This window comes from Neophocaena asiaeorientalis, unplaced genomic scaffold (genome assembly GCF_003031525.2).
Source record: "Neophocaena asiaeorientalis asiaeorientalis breed wild unplaced genomic scaffold, Neophocaena_asiaeorientalis_V1.1 scaffold217, whole genome shotgun sequence".
Classification (NCBI taxonomy): domain Eukaryota; kingdom Metazoa; phylum Chordata; class Mammalia; order Artiodactyla; family Phocoenidae; genus Neophocaena; species Neophocaena asiaeorientalis.
In genome coordinates this window covers 860,669-876,078 of record NW_020172293.1, presented here as the reverse complement: position 1 = coordinate 876,078, position 15,410 = coordinate 860,669, and positions in this window count along the sequence as shown.

Sequence of the window (15,410 nt, the reverse complement as noted above, 5' to 3'; positions counted from 1 at the left end):
AGAATTTAAATGAATAAATATCTAAAAATGAATCTATAAATGTAAAGGAATTCTAATAATAAATCTCAGTGTAGTTTAATTTTTTTTGACAAAATTATTCCTAAGTTAATCTTGAAGAATATTTTGAGAGAATAGTTAGGAAAATTTTGAAGAAGACATAAGAATTTGGCCTTCCACTTATTAAAACATATTATGAAGTTATAATAACTCAACAGCATGTTCCTAGAAGTAGGTTAGACTGGTTAAAGAATGAGACCATAACACTAAAATAAATCAAGATGAGTCTTCATAAAACTATAGTTTATGCCATCAAACAGTAAGTATTATGCTATTAAATGTAGTATTGTGACCCATAATGATATGGCTCATCAATCCATTAAGTACAAGGTGGGCTTTTTTTTAATGGTATTACGAAGCATAAAATATGTTTTATAAAATATATAAAGGTATTTTATGGAAAATATTAGATTGTTATGTCATAGCTAGATCAAAAACTAGCAAAAAATCCAAAGAACACTAGATGCAAGTTGGTGAATATGTAAACAATTTTCTTGTGGGGCAGGCCTTTCTATGCCTGGCCACCTGCAAAACCATAGGGAGAATGTAGATCAGCAGCAATCATAACAACAAACCCTTACTTAAAAACCAAAGGAGATAGCACAAAAATTTCAGAATGGTGGAAAACCACTATAAACATTATTAAAAAGCAAACCACAGATCTGAAAAAAAAAAATTTAGTGTCTATAACAGGCAAATGACTAATTCTGATATGTAAACATTTCTTTCAAATCAATAAGTAAAATAGGAACATTTTAATGGAAAATTGAGAAGAAGCTATAGCATTAAAGGAGTTCAAATATGAATAAATTAGAAAAAAGGATAAACTGCTAAAAAGATGTTCAGGCTCAACAGTAAGCAAAAAAGTACGATTGAAACACAATGAAAAAAAAAAACACAATGGAGGTAATATTTTCCATCTGTTCAAAGACAAATAAATACTAATAGTATTATCAGAATGCTAGAAAGTAGCCAAACCTCTTCTGTAAGTTGGTAAAATCTTTCTAAAGAGCAACTTAAAAATAAGTATCAGGAGACCTTCAAGATGGCAGAGGAATAAGACGTGGAGATCACCTTCCTCCCCACAAATACAACAGAAATACATCTACATGTGGAACAACTACTACAGAACACCTACTGAACACTGGCAGAACCACTCAGACTTCCCAAAAGGCAAGAAATTCCCCCCGTACCTGTTAAGGAAAAAGGAAAAAGAGAGGCAAAAGAATAGGGACGGGACCTGCACCAGAGGGAGGGAGCTGTGAAGGAGGAAAAGTTTCCACACACTAGGAAAACCCTTCACTGGCGGAGACGGGGGTGGTGGGGGGAAGCTTCAGAGCCACGGAGGAGAGCGCAGCCACAGGGGTGCAGAGGGCAAAGCAGGGAAATCCCCGCACAGAGGATTGGTGCCGACCAGCACTCACCAGCCCGAGAGGCTTGTCTGCTCACCTGCTGGGGCAGGCGGGGCTGGGAGCTGAGGCTCAGGCTTTGGAGGTCAGATCCCAGGGAGAGGACTGGGGTTGGCTGCGTGAACACAGCCTGAAGGTGGCTAGTGTGCCACAGTTGGCTGGGAGGGAGAACGGGAAAAAGTCTGGAACTGCCTAAGAGGCAAGAGACGATTGTTTCGGGGTGCACAAGGAGAGGAGATTCAGAGCACCACCTAAACGAACTCCAGAGATGGGCATGAGCCACAGCTATCAGCGTGGACCCCAGAGACAGGCATGAAATGCTAATGCTGCTGCTGCCACCGCCAAGAAGCCTGTGTGCAAGCACAGGTCACTACCCACACCTCCCCCCCCAGACGCCTGTGCAGCCTGCCACTGACAGGGTCCCGTGATCCAGGGACAAATTCCCCAGTAGAACACACAGCATGCCTCAGGCTGTTGCAGTGTCACGCCACTACAGGCTGGCCCTGCATTCCATACCCCTCCCTCCCCTGGGCCTGAGTGAGCCAGAGCCCTCTAATCAGCCGCTGCTTTAACCCTGTCCTGTCTGGATGGGGAACAGATGCCCTCAGGCAACCTACACGCAGAGGCAGGGCCAAATCCAAAGCTGAACCCCAGGAGCTGTGCGAAAAAAGAAGAGAAAGGGAAAACTCTTCCAGCAGCCTCAGGAGAAACGGGTTAAATCTCCACAATCAACTTGATGTACCTGCATCTGTGGAATACCTGAATAGACAATGAGTCACCCCAAAAGTGAGATGGTGGATTTTGGGAGCAACTGTAGACTTGGGGTTTGCTTTCTGCATCTAATTTGTTTCTCATTTTATGTTTACCTTGGTTTAGTATTTAGAGCTTATTATCATTGGTAGATTTGTTTATTGATTTGGTTGCTCTCTTCTTTTTTATATACATATAGATATTTTCATTTTTTTCCTTTTTCTCTTTTTGTGAGTGTGTATGTCTATGCTTCTGTATGTGATTTTCTCTGTATATATTTTCTTTTACCATTTGTTCTAGGATTGTGCATGTCCTTTTATTTTAGTATAGTTTTTAGCACTTGTTATCATTGTTGGATTTGTTTATTGGTTTGGTTGCTCTCTTCTTTCTTTCTTCTTTTGTTAAGACTAATTTCTTTTATTTTTAATAGTTTTTTTATTTTAATAACTTTGTTTTGTTTTATTATTTTTTTCTTTCTTTCTTTCTTTTTCCTCCCTTTTCTTCTGAGCCATGTGGCTGACTGATACACTAGCAGGGTGTCAGTTCTGGGCCTCTGAGGTGAGAGACTGAGTTCAGGACATTGATCCACCAGAGACCTCTCGGCTACAAGTAATATCAAATGACAAAACCCCTCCCAAAGACCTCCATCTCAATGCTAAGACCCAGCTCCACTCAACGATGAGCAAGCTACAGTGCTGGACACCCTATGGCAAACAACTAGCAAGACAGGAACACAACCCCACCCATTAGCAGAGAGGCTGCCTAAAGTCATAATAAAGTCACAGACACCAAAAACACACCACCAGATGCGGTCCTGCCCATCAAAAACACAAGACCCAGCCTCATCCACCAGAACACAGGCACTAGTTCCCTCCACCAGGAAGCTTACACAACCCACTGAACCAACCTTAGCCACTGGGGGCAGAAACAAAAAACAGTGGGAATTACAAACCGGCAGGCTGCGAAAAGGAGACCCCAAACACAGTGAGTTAAGCAAACTGAGAAAACAGAGAAATACACAGCAGATGAAGAAGCAAGGTAAAATCCCACGAGACCAAATAAAATAAGAGGAAATAGGCAGTCTATCTGAAAAAAGAATTCAGAGTAATGACAGTAAAGATGATCCAAAATCTTGGAAATAAAATGGAGAAAATACAAGAAATGTTTAACAAGGACCTAGAAGAAATAATGAGCAAACAAACAATGGTGAACAACACAATAAATGAAATTAAAAATTCTCTAGAAGGAATCAATAGCAGAATAACAGAGGTAGAAGAACAGATAACTGACCTGGAAGATAAAATAGTGGAAATAACTACCACAGAGCAGAATAAAGAAAAAAGAACGAAAAGAATTGAGGAAAGTCTCAGAGACTTCTGGGACAACATTAAATGCACCAACATTCGAATTATAGGAGTCACAGAAAAGAAGAGAAAAAGAAAGGGACTGAAAAAATATTTGAAGATATTATAGTTGAAAAGTTCTCTAATATGGGAAAGGAAAGAGTCAATCAAGTCCAGGAAGTGCAGAGAGTTCCACACAGAATAAATCCAAGGAGAAACACACCAAGACACATATTAATCAAACTATCAAAAATTAAATACAAAGAAAAAATATTAAAAAACAACAAATGACATAAAGGGGAACCCCCATAAGGTAAACAGCTGATCTTTCAGCAGAAACTCTGAAAGCCAGAAGGGAGTGGCAGGACTATTTAAAGTGATGAAAGGGAAAATCCTACAACCAAGATTACTCTACCCAGCAATGACTTCATTCAGATTTGACTGAGAAATTAAAACCTTTACTTTTACAAGCAAGCAAAAGCTAAGAGAATTATGCACCACCAAACCACCTCTACAACAAATGCTAAAGGAATTTCACTAAGTGGGAAACACAAGAGAAGAAAAGGACCTAAAAAAACAAACCCATAACAATTAACAAAATGGTAAAGGGAACATATATATCGATAATTATCTTAAATGTGAAGGGAGTAAATGCTCCAACCAAAAGACACAGGCTCGCTGAATGGATACAAAAACAAGACCAATATATATGCTGTCTACAAGACACCCACTTCAGACTTAGGGACACATACAGACTGAAAGTGAGGGGATGGAAAAAGATATTCCATGCAAATGGAAATCAAAAGAAACCTGGAGTAGCAATTCTTGTGTCAGACAAAATAGACTTTAAAATAAAGACTATTACAAGAGACAAAGAAGGACACTACATAATGTTCAAGGGATCAATCCAGGAAGAATATATAACAATTGTAAATATTTATGCACCCAACATAGGAGCACTTCAATACATAAGACAAGTGCTAGCAGCCATAAAAGGGGAATTCAACAGTAACATAAACATAGTAGGGGACATTAACATCCCACTTTCACCAATGGACAGATCATCCAAAATGAAAATAAATCAGGAAACAGAAGCTTTAAATGATACATTAAACAAGATTGATTTAATTGATTTTTAAAGGACATTCCATCCAAAAACAACAGAATACATTTTCTTCTCAAGTGCTCATGGAACATTCTCCAGGATAGATAATATATTGGGTCACAAGTCAAGCCTTGGTAAATTTAAGAATATTGAAATTGTATCAAGTATCTTTTCCGACACAACGTTATGAGACTAGTTACCAATTATAGGAAAAAAATCTGTAAAAAATAAAAACTCATGGAGGCTAAACAATACACTACTAAATAACCAGACATCACTGAAGAAATCAAAGAGGAAATCAAAAAATACCTAGAAAAAAATGACAACGAAAACACAATGACCCAAATCCTATGGGATGCAGCAATGCAGTTCTAAGAAGGAAGTTTACAGCAATACCCTCTTACCTCAAGAAACAAGAAAAAGCTCAAATAACCTAACCTTACACCTCAAGCAATTAGAGAAAGAAGAAGAAAAAAACCCCAAAGTTAGATGGACAGTAATCATAAAGATCAGATCCGAAATAAATGAAAAAGAAATGAAGGGAACAATAGCAAACACCAATAAAACTGAAAGTTGTTTCTTTCAGAAGGTAAGCAAAACTGATAAACCATTAGTCAGACTCATCAAGAAAAAAAGAGAGAAGACTCAAATCAATAGGATTAGAAATGAAAAAGGAGAAGTAACAACTGACACTGCAGAAACACAAAGGATCATGAGACATTACTACAAGAAACTATATGCCAATAAAATGGACAACCTGGAAGAAATGCACAAATTCTTAGAAAATCACAACCTTCCAAGACTGAACAAAGAAGAAATAGAAAATATAAACAGACCAATCACAAGCCCTAAAATTAAGACTGTGATTAAAAATTTTCCAACAAACAGGCCAGATGGATTCACAGGTGAATTCTATCAAACATTTACAGAAGAGCTAACACCTATCCATCTCAAATTTTTCCAAAATATAAGAGGGAGGCACACTCCCAAACTCATTCTACGAGGCCACCATCACCCTGACACAAAAACCAGACAAAGATGTCACAAAGAAAGAAAACTATAGGCCAATATCACTGATGAACATAGATGTAAAAATCCTCAACAAAATACTAGCAAACAGAATCAACAGCACATTAAAAGGATCATACAACATGATCAACTGGGGTTTATCCCAGGAATGCAAGGATTCTTCAGTATATGCAAATCAATCAATGTGATACATCATATTAACAAATTGAAGGTGAAAAACCATATGATCATCTCAATAGATGCAGAAAAAGCTTTCGACAAAATTCAACACTGATTTATGATTAAAACCCTCCAGAAAGTAGGCATAGAGGGAACTTACCTCAACATAATAAAGACCATATATGACAAACCCACAGCCAACATCGATCTCAATGGTGAAAAACTGAAAGCATTTCCTCTAAGATCAGGAACAAGACAAGGTTGTTCACTCTCACCACTATTATTCAACATAGTTTTGGAAGTTTTAGCCACATCAATCAGAGAAGAAAAAGAAATAAAAGGAATCCAAATTGGAAAAGAAGAAGTAAAGCTGTCACTGTTTGCAGATGACATGATAATATACACAGAGAATCCTAAAGATGCTACCAGAAAACTACTAGAGCTAATCAATGAATTTGGTAAAGTTGCAGGATACAAAATTAATGCACAGAAATCTCTTGCATTCCTATACACTAATGATGAAAAATCTGAAAGAGAAATTAAGGAAACACTCCCATTTACCATTGCAACAAAAAGAATAAAACACCTAGGAATAAACCTACCTAAGGAAACAAAAGGCATGTATGCAGAAAACTATAAGACACTGATGAAAGAAATTAAAGATGATACAAACAGATGGAGAGATATACCATGTTCTTGGATTGGAAAAAATCAACCTTATGAAAATGACTATACTACCCAAAGTAATCTACAGATTCAGTGCAATCCCTATCACACTAACAATGCCAATTTTCAGAGAACTAGAACAAAAAATTTCACAATTTGTATGGAAACACAAAAGACCCTGAATAGCCAAAACAATCTTGAGAAAGAAAAATGCAGCCAGAGGAATCAGGCTTCCAGACTTCAGACTATACTACAAAGCAACAGTAATCAAGAAAGTATGGTACTGGCACAAGAACATAAATATAGATCAATGGATCAGGATAGAAAGCCCAGAGATAAACCCACGCACATATGGTCACCTTATTTTTCATAAAGGAGGCAAGAATATATAATGGAGAAAAGACAGCCTCTTCAATAAGTGGTGCTGGGAAAACTGGACAGCTACATGTAAAAGAATGAAATTAGAAAACTTCTTAACACCATACAGAAAAATAAACTCAAAATGGATTAAAGATGTAAATGTAAGGCCAGACACTATAAAACTCTTAGAGGAAAACATAGGCAGAACAAACTATGACATAAATCACAGCAAGATCCTTTTTGACCCACCTCCTAGAGAGATGGAAATAAAAACAAAAATAAAGAAATGGGACCTATTGAAACTTAAAAAGCTTTTGCACAGCAAGGGAAACCATAAACAAGAAGAAAAGACAACCCTCAGAATGGGAGAAAATATTTGCAGATGAGGCAACTGACAAACTATTAATCTCCAAAATTACAAGTAGCTCATGTAGCTCAATATCAAAAAAACAAACAACCCAATCCAAAAATGGGCCGAAGACCTACACAGGCATTTCTCCAAAGAAGGTATACATATTGTGAAGAAACACATGAAGGGATGCTCAACATCACTAATCATTAGAGAAATGCAGATCAAAACTACAATGACGTATCACCTCACACCAGTCAGAATGGCCATCATCAAAAACTCTACAAACAATAAATGCTGGAGAGGGTGTGGAGAAAAGGGAACCCTCTTGCACTGTTGGTGGGAATGTAAATTGATACAGCCACTGTGGAGAACAGTATGGAGGTTCCTTAAAAATCTACAAATAGAACTAGCATATGACCCAGCAATCCCGCTACTAGGCATGCACCCTGAGAAAACCATATTTCAAAAAGAGTCATGTACCACAATGTTCATTGCAGCTCTATTTACAATAGCCAGGTCATGGAAGCAACCTAAGTGTCCATCGACAGATGAATGGATAAAGAAGATGTGGCACATATATACAATGGAATATTACTCAGCCATAAAAAGAAACAAAATTGAGTTATTTGTAGTGAGGTGGATGGACCTAGAGTCTGTCATACAGAGTGAAATAAGTCAGAAAGGTAAAATCAAATACCGTATGCTAACACATATATATGGAATCCAAAAACAAAAAAAAAGGTTCTGAAGAACCTAGGGGAAGGACAGGAATAAAGATGCAGACCTACTACCGAATGGACTTGAGGACACGGGGAGTGCGAAGGGTAAGCTGGGATGAAGAGAGTGGCATGGACATCTATACACTACCAAATGTAAAATAGATAGCTAGTGGGAAGCAGCTGCATAGCACAGGGAGATCAGCTCGGTGTTTTGTGACCACCTAGATGGGTGGGATAGGGAGGGTGGGAGGGAGACACAAGAGGGAGGTGATACGTGTATATATGTTTATGTATAGCTGATTCACCTTGTTATAAAGCAGAAACTATCACACCATTGTAAAGCAATTATCCTCCAATAAAGATGTTAAAAAAAGAAATGAAGTGCTGAGGGACAGTTAATAAAACAAAAAGACAGTGGTAGCCCTCTGGAAAAAAAAAAGTATCATGTGCATACTGTTTATGCAGTAAGTTCCTTTGTAGGGATTTCTCTTAAGGAACAATCCTCCCCCGCTAAATCTCTAAACATATAAATGTACATAGTAGGATATTTATTATATAGTTTAGATAGATAGATTTATATATATTAAGTAATCATAAGAAATATAAGTGTTCAGTAACAGCAGTTTCATCAATAAATTACCTTAAATTCATACAATGACCTATTATATAGTCATACCAACTGGATTTGATAAAAATATGTCCATGGATATAAATGAATAAGCAGATTATAAAACAGAATGCCTAACAGCATGATCTTATTTTTATATGAAAATAGAAATTTCTCTCTCTCTCTCTTTGTAAATGCATATGTATGTATTCTGGGCTGAACTGTATCACCTCAAAATTCATATACTTGAGATCTAACCCCCCCAGAACCCCAGAATGTGACTGTACTGGGGGTCTTTAAAGAGGTGATTAAGTTAAATGAGGCCATTGGATTAATCCAATCTGATTGACCTCTTGTAATAAGAGGAAATTTGGATGCACAAAGCAACCCCAGGGATGTGAGGACACAGTGAGAAGACAGCCATCTACAAGGCCAGAAAATCTCAGAAGAAACCAAACCTGCCCACATCTTGGTGTTGGACTTCTAGTCTCCAGACTGAGAAAATAAACTTCTGTTGTTTCAGCCCCACAATTGTGATGATTATGGTCGCCCTAAGAAACTAATACTATATGAATATGTGTGTGTATAAAATTTAAATTATATGTATAACTTAAATTATAAGCAAATCACTAAATATATATTTTATATATGTTTATATAGAGACACATGTAATGTTTTCCTATATATATTTGAAAGGCTAGAATAATATATTGTACAATGTCAACTGTGGTTATTTCTAGACAGTAATTTTATTTTTTAGTGTATTTTTTCTAGATATTTATAATTAGCATGTGTTTTTATAAGAACAAAAATAAAGTCATTTTAACTTGCAAAAAAAGAAAAACTCAGTATTCAATTGATTCTTTTTTTAAAGAAAATAATTTCTAGTCCATGCCTCATGCATGCAAAAGGCACAATAAAAATGTATTGATTAAAACAATTAAAGGTTGGATTGTGACTTGACAGGTTTTTGTTAAATGACTATCAAAAACACAGCAGACCCTCATGAGACACGCATCCCCAGATTCTAGTCCTACGTATTCAGGCCCCATTTCCATAGTGCTCGCCCCTTAGCCTCTCCAGAAAGCAGATGTGTAGGACCAATATATCAGTCGTAAGTATGTTTATTCCTATTTTCCTTTAGAGCAGTTTCAGTTCTTCACTAGTTATAGATTCTATTTTTAGGCTTGATTGTCATCCCTTTAATTTTTTTTTCTGACCTCTGATTTGTCTTTTTTTCGGGGCTTGCATTTCAGTGGGGCCCTGTGTGGGCTTGTGAAATGGTCCCGACCAGCAGGTCCCTCTTGGGGTGGTCCATCATCTCCCCGTTTACAGCTCTGAAGCTACCAGGGCATATTGACAAGTGGGAATGGATGGAGCCCCAGCATCTGACACAGATAAAGCTATCAAAAACACCCTGCAGGGGTAGGCCCCATGTCCAAATAGGTCTTGTTACTTCTGTAGAGACACTTTACAGTCCCTCTCTCTGAACACACATTTAATCATTGTACAGATGCGAGCCGTTTTCCCTTTGCCCCTAAACTCTGGATCCTGAGATCACAAATCTGTACCTCCTGCAGGCATATATCTTTTATTAATGGAAACATCAAAATTCTGGTGCAGCTTTGGCAACTCAGTTTGCAGAGAATTATTAAGCTCTTTTGAGTGCTCCAGAAAAGTAGGATGCATATCTAGTATGAAAAAATGTCCTGCAGAGGATGGAAATCTAATCAAATATATTTTAGATGAGGAACAAATAGCCTTTGCATTTTATGTAATTAGCAGAAATACTTCATAGAAGCAAATTATGTCTATGTGTGCTAGACGGAGACATTATCAATTCATAGCTCCTGGGTTTTCACTACCTTCCATCTAAAAAAAAAAAAAAAACCAAATGACTTTTATTGAGAAACTGGGAGACAGGAAATGGAACATTTAATTTGAAGTAAGAAGGGTTTTCTAAATGGGAACCATATTAATAAAAAGAATTCCTTTAGATATATCCTAGGAAAGATGTGGTTAGGAAATTTAAATTTAATCTAGTTAAGATCATACTTGGAGAAACAGGACTTTTCTGAACACCCGTGCCTGCAAACACAGCTTTGTTAACTGCAAAGTTGTGTAATTCTCTTTTATTATGAAGATGGGAGATAGAAGGCTGCTCAAGGCCATGAGTCATGGAAACAGCCTCTGGTCTACTGGAATCTCTTTCAGATCTCAGAGGTCTTTGCCATATAACTTGTGTCTTATAAAATAATATTTTGGTCAAATATATAAATATTGAATAGATATGAAATGTTCAAAATCTGTTGTTAATGGTGCAGAAATTAGCCAAGGGGAACAATCAAAAAACTTGTTTTAAGATTCCCTCTTGCGAGAGCACTGGAAACACAACTAACTGCTGAACAATCATTGACAAGAAGACACTGGAACTCACCAAAAAGATACCCCACATCCAAAGACAAAGGAGAAGCCACAATGAGACGGTAGGAGGGGCGCAATCACAATAAAATCACATCCCATAACTGCTGGGTGGGTGACTCACAAACTGGAGAACACTTAAACCACAGAAATCCACCCACTGGAGTGAAGGTTCTGAGCCCCACGTCAGGCTTCCCAACCTGGGAGTCCGGCAAAGGGAGGAGGAATTCCTAGAGAATCAGACTTTAAAGCCTAGTGGGATTTGATTGCAGGACTTCAGCAGGACTGGGGGAAACAGAGACTCCACTCTTGGAGGGCACACACAAAGTAGTGTGTGTATCAGGACCCAGGGGAAGGTGCAGTGACCCCATAGGAGACTAAACCAGACTTACCTGCTAGTGTTGGACGGTCTACTGCAGAGGCGGGTGGTGGCTGTGGCTCACCATGAGGACAAGGATCCCAGAAAAACAACTAAATAAAGTGGAGACAGGCAACCTTCCAGAAAAAGAATTCATAATAATTAATGATAGTGAAGATGATCCAGGACCTCAGAAAAAGAATAGAAGCAAAGATCGAGAAGATGCAAGAAATGTTTAACAAAGACATTTTGTAAAACATAGAAGAATTAAAGAAAAAACAACTAGAAGTATTAAAGAACAAACAAACACAGATTTTAGAGGTCCCAGAAGGAGAAGAGAGAGAGAAAGGACCCGAGAAAATATTTGAAGAGATTATAGTTGAAAACTTCCCTTACATGAGAAAGGAAATAGCCACCTAAGTCCAGGAAGCGCAGAGAGTCCCAAGCAGGATAAACCCAAGAAGAAACATGCCAGGACACATAGTCATCAGATTGACAAAAATTTTAAGAAAAGAAAAATTATTGAAAGCAACAAGGGAAAAAAGACAAATAATGCACAAGGCAATCTTTTTAAATGACACAATAAACCAGAAAGATTTAATTTATATTTATAGGACATTCCATCCAAAAAGAGCAGATTACACTTTCTTCTCAAGTGTGCACCTGGAACATTCTCCAAGATATATCACATCATGGGTCATAAATCAAACCTCAGTAAATTTAAGAAAATTGAAATCATATCAAGCATCTTTTCTGATCACAGCGCTATGAGATTAGAAGTCAATTACAGGGAAAAGAACATAAAAAACACAAACACATGGAGGCTAAACAATATGTTGCTAAATAACAAAGAGATCACTGAAGAAATCAAAGAGGAAATCAAAAAATACCTAGAGACAAATGACAACAAAAACACGAGGATCCAAAACCTATGGGATGCAGCAAAAGCAGTTCTAAGAGGGAAGTTTATAGCAATAAAAGCCTACCTTAAGAAACAAGAAAAATCTCAAATAAACAATCTAACCTTACACCTAAGGAACTAGACAAAGAAGAACAAACAAAACCAAAAGTTAGTAGAAGGAAAGAAATCATAAAGATCAGAGCAGAAATAAATGAAACAGAAACAAAGAAAACAATAGCAAAGTTCAATAAAACTAAAAGCTGATTCTTTGAGAAGTAAACAAAATTGATAAACCATTAGCCAGACTCATCAAGAAAAAGTGGGAGAGGACTCAAATCATAAAATTAGAAAGGAAAAGGAGAAGTTACAACAGACACCGCAGAAATACAAAGCATCCTAAGAGACTACTACAAGCAACTCTATGCCAGTAAAATGGACAACCTGGAAGGAATGGACAAATACTTAGAAAGTTAAAACCTTCCAAGACTGAACCAGGAAGAAATAGAAAATATGAACAGACCAATCACAGGTAATGAAATTGAAACTGTGATTAAAAATCGGGAACATATGTATATATATAACTGATTCATTTTGTTGTAAAGCAGAAACTAACACACCATTGTAAAGCAATTATACTCCAATAAAAATGTAAAAAAAAAAAAATCTTCCAACAAATAAAAGTCCAGGACCAGATGGCTTCACAGGTGAATTCTATCAAACATTTAGAGAAGAGCTAACACCCATCCTTCTCAAACTCTTCCAAAAAATTGCAGAGGAAGGAACACTCCCAAACCCATTCTATGGGGCCACCATCACCATGACACCAAAACCAGACAAAGATACTACAAAAAAAGAAAATTACAGACCAATATTACTGATGAATAAAGATGAAAAAATCCTCAACAAAATAATGGCCAACAGAATCCAACAACACATTAAAAGGATCATGCCCTATGATCAAGTGGGATTTATCCCAGTGATGCAAGGATTCTTCAATATATGCAAATCAATCAATGTGATACATCATATTAACAAATTGAAGAATAAAAACCATACGATCATCTGAATAGATGCAGAAAAAGCTTTTGACAAAATTCAAAACCCATTTATCATAAAAACTCTCCAGAGAGTAGGAATAGAGGGAACTTACCTCAACATAATAAAGACCATATATGACAAACCCACAGCAAACATCATTCTCAATGGTGAAAAACTGAAAGCATTTCCTCTAAGATCAGGAAAAAGACAAGGATGTCCACTCTCACCACTATTATTCAACATAGTTTTGGAAGTCCTAGCCACAGCAATCAGAGAAGGAAAAGAAATAAAAGGAATACAAATTGGAAAAGAAGAAGTAAAACTGTTACTGTTTGCAGATGATATGATACTATATAGAGAGAATCCTTAAGATGCCAGCAGAAAACTAATAGAGCTAATCAATGAATTTGGTAAAGTTGCAGGATACAAAATTAATGCACAGAAATCACTTGCATTCCTATACACTAATGATGAAAAATCTGAAAGAGAAATTAAGGAAACACTCCCATTTACCACTGCAATCAAAAGAATAAAATACCTAGGAATAAACCTACCTAGGGAGACAAAATAACCGTATGCAGAAAGCTATAAGACACTGATGAAAGAAATTAAAGATGATACCAACAGATGGAGAGATATACCATGTTCCTGGATTGGAAGAATCAATATTGTTAAAATGACTGTATTACCCAAAGCAATCTACAGATTCAATGCAATCCCTATCAAATTAACAATGGCATTTTTTCAGAACTAGAACAAAAAATCTTAAAATTTGTAGGGAGACACAAAAGCCTCCGAATAGCCAAAGCAGTCTTGAGGGAAAAAAAATGAAGCTAGAGAAATCAGACTCCCTGACTTCAGACTATACTACAAAGCTACAGTAATGAAGGCAATATGGTACTGGCACAAAAACAGAAATATAGATCAATGGAACAGGATAGAAAGCCCCGAGGTAAACCCATGCACCTATAGACAACTAATCTATGATGAAGGAGGCAAGGATATACAATGGAGAAAAGACAGTCCTTTCAATAAGTGGTGCTGGGAAAACTGGACAGCTACATGTAAAAGCATGAAATTAGAGTACTCCCTAACACCATACGCAAAAATAAACTCAAAGTGGTTTAGAGACCTAAATGTAAGACTGGACACTATAAAACTCTTAGAGGAAAACATAGGAGAACACTCTTTGACGTAAATTACAGCAAGATCTTTATTGATCCACCTCCTAGAGTAATGGAAATAAAAACAAAAGTAAACAAATGGGACCTAATGAAACTTAAAAGCTTTTGCAAACCAAAGGAAACTACAAACAAGATGAAAAGACAGCCCTCAGAATGGGAGAAAATATTTGCAAATGAATCAATGGACAAAGGATTAATCTCCAAAATATATAAACAGCTCATGCAGCTTAATATTAAAAAAACAAACAATCCAATCAAAAATGCACAGAAGACCTAAATAGACATTTCTCCAAAGAAGACATACACATGGCCAAGAGCACACGAAAACCTGCTCAACATCACTGATAATTAGAGAAATGCAAATCAAAACTACGAGTTATCACCTCACACCAGTTAGAATGGGCATCAACAGAAAATCTACAAACAACGAATGCTGGAGAGGGTGCGGAGAAAAGTCAGCCCTCTTGCATTGTTGGTGGGAATGTAAATTGATACAGCCACTATGGAGAGCAGTGTGGAGGTTCCTTAAAAAACTAAAAATAGAATTACCAGATGACCCAGCAATCCCACTCCTGGGCATATACCCAGAGAAAACCATAATTCAAAAAGACACATGCACCCCAATGTTCACTGCAGCACTATTTACAATAGCCAGGTCATGGAAGCAACCTAAATGCCCATTGACAGATGAATGGATAACGAAGAAGTGGTACATATATACAATGGAATAATACTCAGCCATAAAAAGGAATGAAATTGGGCATTTGTCGAGACATGGATGGATCCAGAGACTGTCATACAGAGTGAAGTAAGTCAGAAAGAGAAAAACTAGTATCGTATATTAACGCATATATGTGGAACCTAGAAAAATGGTACAGATGAACTGGCTTGCAGGGCAGAAATAGAGACACAGACGTAGAGAACAAACATATGGACAACAAGGGGGGAAAGC